Genomic DNA, 17131 nt, shown 5'->3' on the forward strand with positions numbered 1-17131 from the left:
TACCCTAGCAGAGAAGGACAGGGTTTTTTAAGTCACATCTTCCGATAAGGACCCAAGACCCAGAGATAATGATGTTGTGAATTTGTATAATCCCTTACTTTATTATTAAACACCATACAGGAAGGGGGATGAGGTCCAATTGTTGGAAAGCTACATATTTTTGAGCATGTCATACTTGCAAAGCCCATGAATGAGTCCGGATGTGTGTTGGTGATTAATGACCAGAAGAACCCAAATTCACTACGGTCACCACAAGCCCTTGGATATTTACAGTTTTCTCTTTTACTTTCTCATCTGCATTCACAATATCAAAGTGTTCTCTTATTTAAACTCCAGCCAGAGGCGGAGCTGGGGATAGTCTTTTATTGTATTTATTTATTTTTTTAATCTATTGAAACCATTTTTTTCCTACTTCACCTTTAAAAAAAAAATCTCTGATTTAGAATGACTAACTCAATGTTTACTGTCTGCATTCATCTGTTGCTTTGAGGATGGAGCTCTTCATCTTTATGATAAAAACGTATCCTTTTATATTTGAAAGGACAAGTAAGGAAGGAACAGATTTTAGAAACTCAATGAAGCATTCCTGAAGAGACAACTTATTCCTAGAAAATATTTCTAGGGAGTTAGATGCCCATAGCTTTCCTAGAGAGAAAGAGGATGATTCAGCATTACTTTGCAGTGTTGTGAATGCAGAGACATCTAACATTTTACAGAATTTGTGGGATACATATTTTTATTTCAATGATGACCCAGATACACAGTAAATGCATCGATAATAAGAATCTAATTCATAGGCATAATTAAGAGTAAAGAAGACGACATTCTCCCATGGACACTTTTTAGAAATACACATGCAATTAGCTCAGTGCAGTAATATCTTGGGCTTCCTCATGGGTTAATCATCAGAATTTTATACAATTCTACACTGAGCACTGGACATGACTTCTGTTTAGATGATCGGACTTGCTAATGATGAGTGTGTAGATGGACTTATTATTGTAACAAGTCTCTGTGTCTTTACTACCATCAATGCACCTAGTTACATTGTTACTTGCCTCACAGGACTGTAACCCTGTGCACCTAGTTACATTGTTACTTGCCTCACAGGACTGTAACCCTGTGCACCTAGTTACATTGTTACTTGCCTCACAGGACTGTAACCCTGTGCACCTAGTTACATTGTTACTTGCCTCACAGGATTCTAGCCCCGTGCACCTAGTTACATTGTTACTTGCCTCACAGGACTGTAACCCTGTGCACCTAGTTACATTGTTACTTACCTCACAGGACTCAAGCTCTGTGTTTCCATGAGTTACAACATTCTCTTACTGATGCATTGCATGGGTCTCTGTGTTCAAACAACCGTTCACAGCTTGCTACATATTTGCGAAGCGGCGGTATAAGTTATATAGAATTTAACGCAGAGGAAATACTCTGCGTCCTTTGTGTAAATCCAGGCTCTGTCTTTGAAGTCTCAGTATCATCCTTTGACTAAACCATTGTTTGCTTATGAAAGAGACGTCTTAAAACATGCATCCTAAGGTATTTGTGAAGATTAAAAATGATGTAATAGGAGCAGCTCATGGCTTGAGACAAGCTTTGTCCTAATCAATCAGGAAATGCGAACATATCATTACAAGTTGATACTTGTAACAGAAGTGAACTAGATTCATTCAGTGATCACGGATTCAGTCATCAAACCCTGGAGGTGTACACAGTGGAAAACAAGAGCTTTTAGACTTTAAACCAAGAGCTTTTTCCTTATTTGTTCAAAATACGCCATAATAGGGACTCCGGGGCATAGGGGGGGCGCCGGGATGGCTCGCTCAATGATTTTAGCTTCAGACTCAGGTCATGATCTCAGGGTTGTGGGATCAGGCCTCACATTGAACGTGGCATCTGCCTGTTGCTCTCCCTCTGCTCCTACCTTCTGCTCATGCTCTCTCTCTGTAAAATGAATAAATAAAATATTTTAAAAACCAATAAACTCTGCCAGGGTAGAGTGGTGTAGAATTTCTTCTACAATTATTTATATATTGTATTTATGTATATCTAATATACATAATACATATGTATATTATACATAATACATGTATATATGTAATATATGTATATTATACATATATAATATATGTATATTGTATTTTTAATATATGTTTTATATATATTATATATATAATTTATATATAAATATATATTATATTATAATATATTATATATTATATTATAATTATAATTATAGTATATATATATACTTATATGTAAGTATATATATATATATAAAATAATTTTAATATAAAATATATTATAAAATATAAAGATAATTTTAATATATGTATAAAATATATGTATATACATAATATATATAATATACATAATACATATGTGTATACATAATACAAGCTACTTCAAATATATATATTTATATATAATATATAATATCATATTGAATATTAATATATATTTATAAAATATAAATATATAAGATATATAATTAATATTATATATAATATTATCTATATTTCAAGTAGTTTGTATTATGTATACTTGAAATATATATATATTTCTTTATAATATATAATGTTATATATAATATATATTTAATATATATATTTATACATATTAAATTCTCTATATTAAATTTATATATATTAAATATATATTATATTCAAGCTACTTGAAATATATATGTATTTCTATATAATATTCTATATATTATATTCTATATTATGCTCTCTCTCTGTATGATGATGATATTATATTCTATATTATATATAGAATATTATATAGAAATACATATATATTTCAAGTAGCTTGAATTGAGGGTTTCCTCTTTGCATGCCTGGAAAGAAGGTCCTATTGTCAAAGGACTCACATTGTTGAACATGAAATACCAAAGTCATCAGGGTCTCTTTCCCCTACAATAACTTTGAAGCTCTATTGCCTTGAAACCATATCCAGAGTATCCAGAGTATCCTCACCAGGATCTTCTGCCCACTCACTGGCCTTCCAAAATCCAGAATATCACCTCCAGTGACTCTGTCCCTGCCTTGGATGTCATGATCGATGGCCTGGGTGAAACTTGCACTCCCAGTGCTGATGATTTCGTGGATTGTGACATGGACGGATGATTACTCAGTTGCCTCTTCTCCTCCATTGGGATACAGGGAAAGTAATTGCCTCACTGAAAAGATTGTTATGAGGAATACATAACATAATAGAGATAAATGACTTAAGTATCCAAAGCACTTAACAAATATTCAATAGCCATTACTGCAGGGAGTACAAGTTCGCAAATGACATTATGTGTAGGAGGAGAAAAAAAAAAAAACAAAAAAAAAAAACCCAGATCATTTTGCTTAAAACTTAGGATGAATGGGACCTAAAGCAGCTGGCTACTCCAAAAATGCCCTCAGCCCAGGAGAGCCTCTGATTCAAGGAACATAAGGAAAAAAGAAATATTCAAGGGCCATTGCATATTTTTTCTGCATTCATTCCAGCCCGTAGAGTATAACACGCCTAGTGAATGTGAACATTGCATTTGTAATAGGCCTTCAGGCAAGGTTGTATTTGAGCGGAAATCTGGAACAAGAAGGATCCAATCTTATGGAGGTTTGAAGAAATAGGCTACCCAGAAGAGAGGAGGAGAGAGGGTGATGGGTGTTTTCCCAGAGCAGAAGGAGGAACCAGGAACAGCCTGGATGGTGGGATGATGGGGAGGAGGTAATGCAATGTTGTGTCCACTGGCCACATCCTGGCAGAACTCTGCAGACTCTCCTGAACACTGTGTTGGACACATGGAAAGTTTCAGTCTTGAGAGATGGATGATGGACATGGTGTAGAAGACAGTCCTCTCATATATACTTTTCAAATATAGCCCCGTGGAGAACACAGGAAGACGGGGATCCAACGTTAGCTGGACCAGAAAGAGGCGATGGCAGGGAGCCTGATGTGTGACTTAATCCTGGGACCCTGAGATCATGACCTCAAGTCAGCCACCCAGGTGTCTCCTAGACTTTTTTTAATTAATTAATTTATTTTTAAACAATTGAGCTTCCAAGATGGAAATTCAGAGTTCAGAGCATGTGAGCATGGAATACGTCCTCTTGACATCAGGGAAATGAAGAGATTCATTTGACCATGTAGCCTTGGCCATTGGCTTGATTTGTCCAAGAAGCAGTGGATGTGTGGATGACAACTATGGGAGCGTGGAGTTCTCCAGATGGACATGGTCTTTGAACATCTAGGGAGTCTGAGACTCATTACTGAAAGGAAGGGTCCATAGCCATGCCTGGGACTCTCTGGTTGTAGGACTCATAACTAGAAGAAAGGACCTAGAGGAGGGTGATTTGTATCAGATGCCCTGGAGAAGCCTGGAAACAACCCCACAGAACATCACTGGGTCTGATCTGATGGGAGGAGAGAGGGTGATGGGTGTTTTCCCAGAGCAGAAGGAGGAACCAGGAACAGCCTGGATGGTGGAATGAGGGGGAGGGGTAATGCAATGTTGTGTCCACTGGCCACATCCTAGCAGAACTCTGCAGACTCTCCTGAACACTGTGTTGGACACATGGAAAATTTCAGTCTTGAGAGATGGATGATGGACATGGTGTAGAAGACAGTCCTCTCATATATGCTTTTTAAATATAGCCCCGTGGAGAACACAGGAAGATGGGGATCCAACATTAGCTGGACCAGAAAGAGCCGATGGCAGGGAGCCTGATGTGGGACTCAATCCTGGGACCCTGAGATCATGACCTCAAGTCAGCCACCCAGGTGTCTCCTAGACTTTTTTTAATTAATTAATTTATTTTTAAACAATTGAGTTTCCAAGATGGAAATTCAGAGTTCAGAGCATGTGAGCATGGAATACGTCCTCTTGACGTCAGGGAAATGAAGAGATTCATTTGACCATGTAGCCTTGGCCATTGGCTTGATTTGTCCAAGAAGCAGTGGATGTGTGGATGACAACTATGGGAGCGTGGAGTTCTCCAGATGGACATGGTCTTTGAACATCTAGGGAGTCTGAGACTCATTACTGAAAGGAAGGGTCCATAGCCATGCCTGGGACTCTCTGGTTGTAGGACTCATAACTAGAAGAAAGGACCTAGAGGAGGGTGATTTGTATCAGATGCCCTGGAGAAGCCTGGAAACAACCCCACAGAACATCACTGGGTCTGATCTGATGGGAGGAGAGAGGGTGATGGGTGTTTTCCCAGAGCAGAAGGAGGAACCAGGAACAGCCTGGATGGTGGGATGAGGGGGAGGGGTAATGCAATGTTGTGTCCACTGGCCACATCCTGGCAGAACTCTGCACACTCTCCTGAACACTGTGTTGGACACATGGAAAGTTTCAGTCTTGAGAGATGGATGATGGACATGGTATAGAAGACAGTCCTCTCATATATGCTTTTCAAATATAGCCCCGTGGAGAACACAGGAAGACGGGGATCCAACGTTAGCTGGACCAGAAAGAGGCGATGGCAGGGAGCCTGATGTGGGACTCAATCCTGGGACCCTGAGATCATGACCTCAAGTTAGCCACCCAGGTGTCTCCTAGACTTTTTTTAATTAATTAATTTATTTTTAAACAATTGAGTTTCCAAGATGGAAATTCAGAGTTCAGAGCATGTGAGCATGGAATACGTCCTCTTGACATCAGGGAAATGAAGAGATTCATTTGACCGTGTAGCCTTGGCCATTGGCTTGATTTGTCCAAGAAGCAGTGGATGTGAGGATGACAGCTATGGGAGTGTGGAGTTCTCCAGATGGACATGGTCTTTGAACATCTAGGGAGTCTGAGAGTCATTACTGAAAGGAAGGGTCCATAGCCATGCCTGGGACTCTCTGGTTGTTGGACTCATAAGTGGAAAGAAAAGACCTAGAGGAGGGTGATGTGTATCAGATGCCCCTGAGAACCCTGGACCCAACCCCACAGAACATCACCGGGTCCGGTCTGATGGGAACAGATGGACAATGAGGAACAAGAGATTAACAAGGATGTGGGCAAGATCCGTCCTAGATCACACATTGGATTATGCTAAAGAACTCTAGAAATGTCTGCTCCATCAGAAAATTAAACAGCCACAGAGGTATTGATGGCCTATTATGAAGCCATTAATTAAAACCAGACGGTTTTAATCACAACATGGAGAAAACGTGTTTTTCATCCTGGTAAAAATTTCATGGAAAAGAGGAGGTTTATGTTGTAGCAATGCGATGTACCAGGTAACACAGAGGGAGAGCTCAATTATTCATGAAAACGCTTATAACATATTGGAAGAAAATATGAAAATAATTGCTTCTAAGCAGTAGGCAAAAAAAGGGGTTTTCTTCTTTGTTTCTGTGTTCCTGTAGTTTTCACCACTATACTGTATTTCACTACACATTTCAGAGTAAAAACCATGAATTCCTCACTCCCATCGTCCTTGAAATATGCTTGCACATTTATGAAAAAAAAAATCATTTAAACCCATAGCTTGCATATGTCAGAATGAAGACAGCTGATGCTTTCTTAAAAATGGAAAGCAAAAGCAAAAAAAAAAAAAAAAAAACACAAACCCAAGACTGAAATGAAAAGGAAAGGTCACTGTGTCCTTGGGTGCAGACACATTCAATTCAGGTCCTTGGAGATTTTGAAAGAACCACAGTAGACACCGAGAGGTTCCTGACTCACACTCTGCTTTCTGTGGGACAAAGTGGCATTCTCCGTGCATAGACTTTTCCCATGACCTCACGCTGCTGAATATTTCTCTACGGTCATTTGGGAATAACCCCCAAAGCAATATCAGGAGTATTAAAAGAATTATGTGAAACTCATTTTCATAGGGCTATCTGCTTTATTTAGAATAGTAAAATTAAGAAATTATATTACTTATTAATATATGGGTCGTACCCTTAAAATGGGTGTTTTTTTTTAAACTGAGTATCTTTATTTCTTTTTTTTTTTAACTGAGTATCTTTTTTTTCAACTGAGTATCTTTTTATTATTATTATTATTATTATTATTATTTATTTCTTTTCAGTGTAACAGAATTCATTGTTTATGTACCACATCCAGTAACTGAGTATCTTTTAAGTATCTTTTAAGTTCTCTTAAGTTGAGGTAACTTTGTGTTTCATTTAACTTGGTCATCCTCTGCCAAGGGTTCACAACCATTGGACTGGTTCTTAAATGTACTAAAAATTAATTTTCCCCTCTCATTCTCCTTTAAACCAGGAAAGTCTCCCTTCAGTACCTGAAACTGTCCCCCCAAATCCTGGAGAGCATCACTAAGAGTATTTTTCAATGTAATTTCATGTTGGGGAAAGGCATTACTAAAGACATCTAAATACACACACAGACTCACTGACATGCAGATTACTCGAGGACACCTTATGTCTATGCATACTCTCACCTGTGCATGTGGGGTTCCAGCACGAAATGAGTAAAATGCATGAAAAACAGCCAAGGGAAAAAAAAAAAAAAAAAAAAAAAAGCTTAAATGGTATGTATGTGTGTAGTGAGGAATGGGCTTCTTTTACCCTTCAAAGTGAATTATTGTTCTGGGCTCCTGGAAAACCAGCAAAGCTTGTTTCTAAATGTCCAGTTCCCACCTGGACATAAGCAATTACCGTAATTACACAATTTTCTTTTCACACGTTATATTCTTCCCTGGATGCCCTTAGCGAGAAAATAATGCTACGCTTTACGGGTTTCTCCGCGTTGATTGAAATTCCTACTTGCGATCCAAAAAAAAATAAAATAAAATGTTCAGAAATTAATAGGGGCTTTTGGGAATGAGAAAAGCTTTTGGAGAAAAAAGCTCTTATAGAATCATACAGTATTTTTCCCCCCAAAGATCGACGATTCTATTAATAATATGTGTTAGGTGGGTTTCAGATCATTTACCAAGTACAGCGAAGAAATCGCTTTTTATAAATATTATGAAACTAATTTAATACAGCCAGGGTGAGGGACGTAACCCGCCCAGGCGGGGGTGTTGCTGGGGGTTTGGAGACAAGTATCATCACGTACAGATCTGTAAGATATTTGCATCTTTCCTTTTGGTTATTTCCTCAGAAGCCAAAAGTCATAAACATCTCATAAACAGCAGGTAGGATGGAACAGTGGCTTTGTCAAGGGGAAGGAGACATGGCCACAGCCCAGAGCTCACCCTGATGGACACAGGAGAAGCTCCCCCAGGACCTAGAGGACACAGTGCCTCCGAGGTCTGTGTGTGGCGCTCGCCCCCAGGGGCGGCTGCTCTTGGAGGGATTGCTCTGCTTGCTCTAAATGACCTCCCTGGGGGCGTTCACCCCCTCGGTCCAGGACAGGGATGTCCACCACGGTCCACCTTACTGCTGGGAAGGTCTTGCAAGTTAGCGGGAAACCCAGGTAGTGAGGAAGAGGTCATCCCACTTTAACTCTGCCTGTGTCCCTTCCCAACCCCCCTACAAGTCAGAACAGGATAGAGGTCACCCACGACACTCTATCGTTTTACTTATGTTTGTTATTATTTTTCTATTTTTAAAGTTTTATTTGAGACAGGGAGGGACAGAGGCAGAGGGAGAAGCAGGCTCCTCGCCGAGCAGAGAGCCCGATGCGGGGCTCGATCCCAGGACCCTGAGATCATGACCTGGGCCGAAGGCAGAGGCTTAACCCACTGAACCACCCAGGCGCCCCTAAAATCCCATCTGTTAAACTTATATTAAAATATATTAATTATATATATTATATATATTAATTATATATATTAAAATATATTAATATGTTTATTGTCTCATTGACACATCCCAATTTATGTTATGGTATTTACACTATGCTGTAATTTATGGATTATTATAAGTAATAAATAAATACATCAATTAAATTAATTATACTTCTGATACATAAAATGTATATTTAAACTACATGTAAATACATAATTACATTTATTAAATATATTTTTATAGTGAAAACTATAAAATATATTTACGTAATTATATAATATATTATATGCTTATGTGATTATAAATGTTTCTGTAGCATATAAACTATATATAATTTAAGTAATTCTATAATATATACTTATGTGATTATATGTTTCCATCCTATATAAACTGTAATATATATTTATGTAATTATATAACATATATTTATGTGATTATATGTTTCTGTAGTACATAAACTATAACATATATTTATATAATTATATAATATATTTTACATTTATGTGATTATGTTTTCATAGTACATAAACTATAACATATATAATTATATAATGTATTTTACATTTATGTGATTATATATGTTTCTATAGTATAAAAACTATAACATATATTTATGTAATTATATAATATACATTTATGTGATTATATGTTTCTGTACTATATAAACTATAATATGTATTTATGTAATTGTATAATATATTATACATTTATGTGATTAAATATGCTTCCATAGTATATAAACTATAACATAAATTTATGTAATTATATATTATATATTTATGTGATTATATGTTTCTTTAGTATATACACTATAATATGTATTTATGTAATTATATAATATATTATATGTTTATGTGATCATGTTTCCATAGTATATAAACTATAATATATATTTATGTAATTATATAATATATTTTATGTGATTATATGTTTCTGTAATATATAAACTATAATATATATTTAAGCAATTTCACAAGCCCCTGTACCTATATGTGCATTTGTATGTGTACTTGTGTACATGGTAGAAATACAAAAGTATACATATGTAAATATATAAAATAATATATATCAGAAAATGTGTGAAAAGAGTACAAAACTTCTTGATTTGATGTTATACATATTTCTTCAGTTAGTCTTCTAGTCTTTTCAGGCTCAAACTGCTATAGTCCCAAGTCTCATTCTGTTTTAATTTAATTTAATTTTTTTTCCAATTTATTTATTTTCAGAAAAACAGTATTCATTATTTTTTCACCACACCCAGTGCTCCATGCAAGCGGTGCCGTCTATAATACCCACCACCTGGTACCCCAACCTCCCACTCCCCCGCCACTTTTAATTTTATTTTTAAATAACCTCTACACCCAACGTGGGACTTGAACTCACGATCCCAAGGCCAAGAGTCAGACGCTCTTCTGACGGATCCAGGCACTCCCTAAATCCCAAATTTTAAGAAGTCATACATTATACCCAAGGAATTATTTATGTTTGTCTGGTTGTCCAGGGGGAAAGTTCTTCTCCCTACAAATAGCAAAACCCATCTATGCGTTCCTACCAATCCAACCTTCCCCGATAAAGAGTTCTTTATTCTTGTAGATTTAGGCTTCAGTAAAGGCTATCAGAAATGGGTCGAGTATCTCAGAAAAAAAAAAAAAATGCATCGTTTCATGTACAGCTTTGGTTTTGTGGAAGCAGGAAAAGAAAATCACATTTAGAAAAAAAAATATTTTAAAAATATATGAGCTCATACACGATACACTAAAATGCATAATTCTTTAAGAAGACCCATTGGAGATTGTGCAATTGAAAAAGTAACGTTCTCTTGGCGCCAATGAAATGTCATGCTTACTTAAGATGATGAATCTTTAAGTACAGTTAATTTGTTAATGACACTTGGAAACGTTTTACTAGAAAAGGAGCATTAGGACTTGGATGTGTTCCCGTACTGGAACTCAGTGCAGCCAGGATAAGACAAGTCTTTTCTTAAAAAAAAAAAAAAAAAAAAAGTTACAATCCATGTGTTCTAGTGAGAATCATCTTAGAATTTAATATTGTTCAAGGCTGAATCTCATTGTCACAAAGAGGAAATGAAGATGAGGAGAAGACAAGTTCTTGTAAAAAGTACTTTATGCACTCACCAGCCTCAAATAGGAAATGTGCATGGTGGAAAAAACTTGAGAAATGTAGGAGCGGATAATGGAAGCAAACCGTTCACGCCTAACACACACTGTGGAGTCCTTCCCTTGCTAATGGCACACTGAAATTTTTTTTTATACTTTTCCGGGAATGTGTACCTGGTCTATGTAACACGATCATATGTAACACCGTGGGGGGCGTGTCCTGAGTTATAGTTGTCTGCCCCGTGTTGATCTCTTTCATCCATAAGCCTATTCATCTACCTGTCTTTATGCTTCTTATTGATGACTTATGTATGTCTCTATTATCTGTACTTGTCTATCATCTATCATCTATAGCTATATTTATGTATATCTACTTACTATCATCTATCATTTAACTATGATCCATCCATCCATCCATCCATCCACCATATCCATCCATCATATCCATCCATCCATCCATCCATCCATCCATCCAACAATCCATCCATCCATCCATCCATCCATTTATCCATCCATCCATCCATCCATCATATCCATCCATCCATCCATCATATCCATCCATCCATCCATCATATCCATCCATCCATCCATCCATCTATCCATTCTCCATCCGTCCATCCAACCACCCACCTATATCTGTCTTTCTTTTATTTCTTTCTATCATCTATCTATCTATCTATCTATCTATCATCTATCTATATCTATATCATCTTTTATCTTTTTATGATCTACCCACCTGTCCATTTATCATATCTATCATCCATCTATCTATCATCTCTCTATTTATCTCTCTATCATCTATCTGTCCATCCACCCACCCAACTATCCATCTGTCTTTCTATTCTTTCTACACATCTATCATCTTTTATCTATCTATGATCTATTGATCTCTCCATCATATATGTCTACCTCTCTATTTATCTTTCTACCTGTCATCTATCTATCCAACCACCTACCCAAACATCTACCTGTTTCTCTATTCTTTCTAACCATCTATTGTCTTTTTTTCTATTTATGATCTATCCACCCATCCACGTGTCCATCCATCATCCATCATCCATCCATCCACCCATCCACCTGTCCATCCATCATCCATCATCCATCCATCCACCCATCCACCTGTCCATCCATCATCCATCATCCATCCATCCACCCATCCACCTGTCCATCCATCATCCATCCACCCATCCATCTGTCCATCCATCCATCCATCCATCCATCATATCCATCTATCCATCTATATATCCATCTGTCCATCCACCTACCTATTCATCCATTCCCCTTTTCTTTCTATCTATCTATCATCTATCTATCTTTCTATCATCATTTATCTATTTATGATCTATCGAACCATCCATCCATCATATCTATCATCATCCATCCACCCACCTACCCAACTATCCGTCTCTCTATTCTTTCTATCCATCTATCATCTTTTATCTATCTATGATCTATCCCCCCCTCCATCATACCTGTCTATTCATCCACCCATCCATCCAGCCGCCCTCCTATCCATCTCTCTCTATCATATCTATCTATCCACCCCCTCCCCATTTCTCTATCACCTATTTACAGTCTATTAATCAAAATATCCTTTGTCATATCTTATAGCTATCTTATTTCTACACCCACACAACTTGGACAGTCAGAACTTATCACCTACCCAATAACAGACTTCATTCCTTCTTGTCTAAAGCATTTCCACGTGTTCTGGTTATGTTGTATTCCTAAAGTACAAGGTTTCTCTCATCAAAGCCCCTTGGCCAGAACCGTTCAGTAGTTTTCAGTTATTCCAAAATAAAAATGTATTCTTATATGGATCTGTACTATTTTTCCAAATTCACGTTTTGTTTATTACTGAAGGTTAAACAGCTTGGGTGTAGAATTTCTAAGAATAGCTATCTCATTAGTGGGGCACAGCCTTCTACACACTGTTGGTGGCACACTGAGGGGAGGGGGTCATCTCTCTTCTTTGTTATTGATCCTCTATTGTTTTATTCCTTGTAATGACAGGTCATTGTCTGAGGTGGCTGTTGTCCCCATCCATGAGCTTCTGGATGTCAACAAGTTCATTGTTTACAGCAGTTTTTTGGAGAAATGTCATCTTTGGTTGTCTGTGTGGAGGTGAGAGGGGGGCCAGTTTGGGAAGCACTGATTTAGGAACAAGGGTGTTTTTCTGATTGAGTAATCACCAGGAACACAATAATGCTGCTAATATTATAAGAGAACCTTTATTTCTTACGCAAGGCTTCCACACTGATAGAAGAGATCCACGGGGTGGGAACCCAGGCTTCTTCTCTTTTGCTGTTCCTCCTCCCACACACCTTGACCTTGCCAGATTCCATATTCTGAGAAGCTCACGTCACTGTCTTTGTCCTGCAAAAGAATCGAAAGGCTGAAAGAACTGGCCTGTGCCCTGTGCCTTTGCACACACATCCAGTCAACGGTATCCCGGGACCTTCTTGCCTCCTCTTTTGCTTGTACCTTCCTGGGCAGACACGACCCACTTCTAGCTGCAAGGAAAGCTGAACGGTAGAGTCCTTCCCACCATCCCAGATGCAGCTTAAGACACAGAAGGGTTATTGTTTTATTCTGCTTTATTTCCTTCTATTCTGTTTCCATAAAGAAGAAAGAGTTAAGGGGACCCATTTGTAGGTCGGCCATATCTGCCAGCGACCCAGGACGGAACGGGAGATAGTAGATGCTAAGGTTTTGCGAAGGCATCAACCAAAGATTTAAGAGGTTGGATTGTAGAAAACTCTCGGTTTGCGTTCTCTCTGGTAAGAAAACGACGAAAACGTGTTTTTATGAGAAAGCACAACGACTCCCCCCTTTTTGTTTGTTTGTTTTAATTAAGAGAATACTTCTATATGAAATGGAATTAATCACAAAGCAAAGTCATAGACCCTTTGTGTCTCTATATCTGATGTCCAGTGGACCTACGGAGGTCAGCCCTGTGCATTAGCATAGACAGTAGATTGCCGGAGCTCTTCTAAGTCCGTGGATGTCAAAATACCTTGGCTTTGACAGGGGCACATACGTGTACACAGGTAACCATTCCAGGTCACGCGGAATGATAATGGGCTGGTTTGGCTTACGCTTAATGCAGACTCCCAACACCGCCGTCAAATACAGAAAGAAAACTTGACAACAGATTGAGGAGGACCAGAAAACACTCCAGGCCACAAAGGGAGGCCAATGGAACTGTAGATCATGGTTAATAGGTCTCGCTGTGACTTCTTCAAAGGGTCACCATAGCAATACAGCAAACTAGAACCAGGTTTTGCAGTGGGAAATTCGAATGCCTCCATTCTCTTACAGAAGATTGATCAAAAGGACTTATTTTGAATTAATGAGTTGAAGAGTAATAGAGTTCTTGAAACATAGGAAAGCCTTGCTCTGTTCTAAACCTTTAAAGTCTCATTACGTTTCAACGTTTATTGGTAAAAGTATTAAAAATTAAGCTCGTTTAATATAGTCTGCTACTCGATCTCCTTATGTGAAGTAAAGTGTGTAACAAGTCATAGGGAGCTCACTACCCACATATAGGGTCAAGAGTCAAGGATCCCTTTGGAAAGAAAACTCCAGATTATCTCTTGAGTAAAAAATATCTATGAACATACACACGTTTTCCATATAATTTAAAGGCACTTGCTAACAAATCCATATCTTTCCATAAAACCAGGCAGAACTGGGTTTCAAGTCTATAGGGACGCCCCTTCTAAATTTCAGCCAACTCATAGACAACAGCGTCCTACTACAATGCCCTCACAGCATCATCAAGAAGATTCAATGAACTAAAATTCTTTTTCCCTCTCGAATTGTTTTCCTTGCGAGAACCTAATCCCTTTTTTTAAGATTCATGACCTTGTGTCTCTCTCAAGCTCGGCCTTAGTTTTACTAACCCATAGTGCTTGATCATGAAGCATGAATATTTATTTTAGCTCTATTATGTGCCTCCCCCCCCACAACTCACATTCCACACACCCATCCAGGGGACCAGACATGAAGTCAGCTTCAATCAGGTGAGGACATATAAATGATCAAATTACTTTCAGTAGGTAACATTCCTCACCTTTTAAAAAAAATTATTTATTTTAAAGAGAGTGTGCGAGAGGGAGAAGGCAGAGGGACAGAGAAAGAGGGAGAGACAAACTTAAGCATGCCCCATGGTGAGCTCAGACACTGACACGGGGCTCGATCCCATGACCCTGAGACCATGAGCTGAGCTGAAATCTTGACTGATGTAGCCACCCAGCGGGGCCCACTCTTTTTTTCTTTTTTTCTTTTTTTTTTTTCATTTAAAAGATCATGAAAATAGGAAAAAGTCAACCTGAAAAGGTTACCTACTGTATGAATCCAAGTCTAGCACATTCTGAAATACGCAGAACTGTGGAGATAATAAAATGACTACCGGATAGTTAGGGATGACAAGGTAGAACATAGAGGATTTTTTTTTTTTTTAACAGGGAAACTACTCTTTATGGTACTGTGATAGTTTTCAAATGATACTGTAATCTTTATTATGATACTGTAATATCCCATCACACCGTACGGATACTTACTATATACACTTAATGATACATTTCATTCTGCATTCATCTCCACCCACTACTAATGATACTTAATGATACATTTCATTCTGCCGTCATGGCACCTACAGTGCCTACAACTCCAAGCCTACACCTTGATGTAGAAATATGGATTCTCGGCGGTGGTGATGTGTTCATGCACATTTATCGGTTCTATCAAATGCTTCGTCTGCTTGGGTTGCAGATAACGGGGGAAAAGCTGTGCATGAGTGTGGGGCAGGGGTAGGTGAGAAATCTCTGCATCTTCTTCTCCATTCCGCTGTAAACCTACAATCAGGTCTTTAGAAAAAGTAAATTTGCTGTAGTGTAGAGAGAGAACACGTCAGGCCACCCTGGCAGGTGTCCACGTGGTCTCCCTATCAGAGTGAACTACACATGAGGCCAGCATCATTTAAATATGGAGAGGGAGACACAGAGAGACCTTGGGGTGAATAATGGTTTACTATAGGACCATTTGCATGGTTGCCACCCGTTGCACCTACCAAGAGCTGTTTGTGTATCTGTTTTCCTCTCGTAGTTGCTGTCGACCCAAGACTTTGCATTTCTGCTACTGGCCTGTCTAGCTTCTGGCAGACAGCACAAACCCAGGACACAGGGATTTTGTCCCACTTTGCAAGACATACAATGTGGATCCGTGTGCACCGTTCGACACCTTGAAATATCCTCTTGGGGAGATGGGAAGAATTCTATATGCCAGGTTTTGACTTGACACAGGCTTTGCTCTGGATGGCCTTGACCTCGAGAAGACACAGGTACAAAAAGGAAGAAATAGGTATTCGATAATCACCACAAATGAATTCAGAGTTTGAAATGAAACAGCTAGAGGCTAACAGCCTCATGGGAACGACGAGATGTCACTCATACCCCAGAGCATCCAAATAACTGAATATAAACAAAGACGATGTTTTTTACGAGCGTCTTCAGGAATTTTTTTTTTTTTTTTTCCTGTTGACGAAACTTCTTTGAGCAAAATGACTTTCAGGAAAGTGATGCCTAAATGACATTGTCCATATCACCACAAAATTATACAATTAAATTTGCTTTGCTGACACGTTCATGCAATTTACCTACCGCATAATCTCTGCTTCATAAATTATATGCCTCCCTTCTCTCTTCTAAGGTTCATGACAACATAACCAAACATAAAATACAATTTTAAGCTAGTCCACATACTTTATCAGCTTTTGAATTATGCTATTGTATACTCTGCCTTTTTCTAAAATGAATGTATCGGAAAATGGAATAAGGTACTTTTCCTAGCAGAGGGCCAACTTAAATTAGAAAAATATGCCATATGCATTCTTTTATAGGAAAACCACAAATATATATGTTCATTTGATAACCTTAAGCATAGGAAATAAATTTCTTATAATTCTTCAATTTTATAGCTACGGAATTAAAATCCAGGAAAAAAAAAAAAAACAAATTGCTCGTTAAGGGTGAAACAGCTAATAAACATCAGGGCCAGACTTGAAGCTAAAAAGATTGGTCCACGTATACTATTTTCCATGAAGTAGCTATTTAAATGTTAAGAGATTATCTCTGTGAATTTAGTGTTTGTTATATAGGACTGGATTTGTAAATCCTGAAATTTAATTTATCAAACCTCTAGAATTCGTTTTTATAAAATTTAGACAATTACAGAAAATCTTCGAATTTGTATTACAAACCAGTATTACACTTCATGTTACATGGGCTGTGTTTTAATGTTAGTGTAGTAAAATAACC

Source organism: Neovison vison, chromosome X (genome assembly GCF_020171115.1).
Source record: "Neovison vison isolate M4711 chromosome X, ASM_NN_V1, whole genome shotgun sequence".
Classification (NCBI taxonomy): Eukaryota; Metazoa; Chordata; class Mammalia; order Carnivora; family Mustelidae; genus Neogale; species Neogale vison.